The sequence below is a fragment of the Prunus mume genome, linkage group LG8 (assembly GCF_029339155.1).
Source record: "Prunus mume cultivar Tortuosa linkage group LG8, ASM2933915v1, whole genome shotgun sequence".
In the NCBI taxonomy this organism is placed as follows: domain Eukaryota; kingdom Viridiplantae; phylum Streptophyta; class Magnoliopsida; order Rosales; family Rosaceae; genus Prunus; species Prunus mume.
The window spans coordinates 19969403-19973020 of NC_142705.1; the positions used below are offsets into that span (position 1 = coordinate 19969403).

Genomic DNA, 3618 nt, shown 5'->3' on the forward strand with positions numbered 1-3618 from the left:
CCTCTAGTAAATGGCTCACTCTCAAGTCTAGTATCACCTAACACATCATCACCAATAACATCATTATATTCTCTATTAGGCATTGATAACACTACTGACCAACCACGATGCATTGGGTCATCAACATAAAATACTTGTTTGACTTGAGAAGCCATAACAAATTGGTCATTCCTATGTCCAATTTACTAAGATCTATAAGGGTAAATCCAAGTTTGTCGACTACAAGGCACGAAGTGTAATCTATCCAATCACACCTCAAGACTGGGATTCTAAACTTTTGATAGTCAAGATCCCAAATTTCTTGAATAACACCTTAAAAACCTATATTGGAGACAATCCTTGGCACTAGCAACTTGCATAGTATGTGCAAGTAAATAAACTCCACTATTTTGGACAATTAGCACATCATCTTGTGCCTTGGTGTTAAATTTAATACAATTAATAAGATAGCTCCTATATGATGGCACTGCCATGCTTGGATTAGCTGCTAGCCACCTCAAATCTTATGATACGCCATTATGCTCTTCCCCATTAAGTTCACTTTGACCAGCAAATTAATCATATATATCTTAATTCAATATAACATATAGAGTGGAAGAAAATTAAAAGTTGAATATGCATGTCATTCAATAACATATATATTCCTTAAAGTGGAGCCATTGAATGAAAGTGCTATTGTACTTATCTTGCAGCCAGTTTGTTCTTTTTCTAAATTTTGGATAAGTGGTCTTGATGTGGATCATATGTTCCCTACATTGACATGAAAAAATCAAGCATTATGGTCCCTTATACATAAGATAACCATAAGGAATAATAATATTTAAAATGACTCCATATGAAAAATAAAAGTTATACATACTCGATATAAGGTAGGACTTCCTCCGTATTCTACAAGACATATAGATGTACTTGGTTCAACGAGTCCCGATCAACTAAGTTTACTGTACAACTTGATAATGGCTTCAAAACTCCCACCTTTGGATTGAAGGCACTCCAATTATACTAACATCAGATAAATGCTCGGTGCAAAACTCTATAGCTTCTTCAGCTATATACCGCTCAGCAATGCAACCTTCCAGACGCATACGGTTTTGAACATACCCTTTTAGAACTTTCATATACCTTTCAAATGGATACATCCATCTAAAATATACTGGGCCATATAAACGAAATTCTTTGACAAGATGTACTCCTAGATGAACCATGATATCAAAGAATGAATGGGGAAAGTACTTCTCACGCGAACACAAAGTAACTACTACATCTTCTTTCAACTTATCTAGCTTGGAAACATCTACCGTCTTTGCACATATAGCATTGAAGAAGAAGCACAATCAAGTTATTGCATACCTTGCAAGGCTTCTCCAAAACAGAAGAAATTGCCACAGGGAGCAATTGTTGCATCGAGGTATGACAATCATGAGATTTAAGTCCAATAAGTCTTGAATCTTTTAAGGATACAAGATTTTTTATATTTGAACAATCTTCAGGGACCTTCATACCATTGAAAGAATCGCAAATCGCTTTCTTTTCTGCCCTTGACAAATTCTAAGGCCCTAGAGGCAAGCGAGTACGTCTTTGTCCATACTCGGGTTGCAAAGCAGTTTTGACCCCCATGTTCAATAAATATAACCGAGTAGGAATCCCATCTTCATTTTTTCCAAGGATCTCCAGCAATGTACCAATGATACTATCGCAAACATTCTTCTCAATATGCATAACATCTAGGACATACCTTACATGAAGGTATTTCCAATACTCTAGATCAAAAAATTTTGATTTCTTCTTCCAACAAACTATGTCACCATCATTCTCGCCAACACTTCCTCCATTTTTTGAGCCCCGTATGTAATTAATATCTTTAACCATGTGCAACACTTTTTTTCCGTTTAATGGCTCGGGAGGCATGCTATATTCAGGTTTCCCATTAAAAGCTACATGCTGCCTCCGATATGGATGATTGATTGGTAACCATTTTCTATGCCCAATGTAACAAATTTTGTGGCCATTTTTCAACCTATGACTAGGTGTATCATCGGCGCATATTGGACAAGCTTTATATCCTTTAACGACACAACCAGATAAGTTCCCATAGGCAGGAAAATCATTAATTGTCCACAGTAATACACCTTTGAGTGTAAAGTATTCTCCTATATGTGCATCATACACTCCTCTAATCCCATTCCACATAGATTTTAAATCATCAATTAAGGGCTCTAAGTAGATGTCTATATCATTTCCAGGCTGTTTTGGACCGGAAATCAATAAGGTCAACATTATGAACTTCCGTTCCATGCATAGCCATGGTGGGAGATTATATGTAACTAAGATAACTGGCCAACAATTGTATCTGCTACTTAAAAGAACTGTGGGGATTGAATCCATCAAATGAGAGAGCTAATCTCAAGTTTCTCGACTCTTTACCAAACTCGGACCATTTATGACCAACAAGTTTCTAAGGTGGGGAATCTACTGAATGAGACATTTGACCGTCAACTGATTTTCTAGCAGCATGCAAAGTCAAACTCTTAGCTGTCTTATGTGATTGAAACATCCTTTTAAACCTTGGAATTGGAGAAAAATACCACCCCACCTTCGCTGGCACACCCTCTTTCAAGATTGCATCTTTGCCTTCCTTCCACCTTGAGACACCACAAGTAGGACAATTAGTTGAATCTTCATAATCCTTCCTATACAAGATGCAGTCAATGGGACATGCGTGGATTTTCTCATAAATCATCCCTAAAACAGACAATGTATTTTTTGCCTCGTACATAGAGGAAGGTAGTGTATTTCCTTATGAAAGCAACTCTCCTTGAAGTATCAATAATTCTGTAAAACAAACACCACTCATCCCATGTTTTGCTTTCAAATTATATAACTTCACCAAAGCCGACAACATCGTGTACTTACTACTACCAGGGTACAAGAGTAGATCTCCATCCCCAATCACATTGGCAAACTCATAAGGATCAAATCCAATATTGCCTAAATCATTATCATTCATCCATACTTCTTCAGAAACAAAATTGAACCTACTTTGCTCATCTTATTCCACATTTCTACTAGCATTAGTAGTCCATTCCCAAGGTTCTTCGTGCCATGTCCAATCTTATAGCTTTGGTCAATTCCATTGAAGTATAAGTGGTCCCTTATAATTCCAACTCCAAACAATCGAATATTCCCACATTTAACACATGGACAATGAATATGAGTTGTATTTCCAAGATTTTCTACAGCAAAATTCTAAAATCCTTCCACACCTAACTCATATGTCTTCGATCTTCTATCCGCATGCATCCATGACTTATCCATCTCACACACTATAAAATTATACATATAATAAAGTGAAAAGACCAACAATGAAACACTACTATATTGACAGAGAAGAGAACACAGTGGAAAAAAATTAAAAAAAATTCCACAAGAATCAGTCGACGGTTTTTACAAAATAATCGTCGTGTAACATAGATTAAGATGACGACTTGTCTATTTACTGTCGTCTTTAAACAACCTAGCAAGATATTTGTATTTTTTTTGAAGAACCAGGTCTGGGTTATGGTCACCTAACGACGACGACGTAGTAAATAAAAAGTCGTGGTTTACAAAAAACCAAAG

The 3618-nt window shown here is 36.4% G+C and overlaps 1 pseudogene; it reads right to left on the reverse strand.

Moving 5' to 3' along the window:
- Positions 1–962: 962 nt before the first annotated feature.
- LOC148914983 (uncharacterized) lies at positions 963–2740 on the reverse strand (annotated as a pseudogene).
- Between the last annotated feature and the right edge of the window lie 878 nt (positions 2741–3618).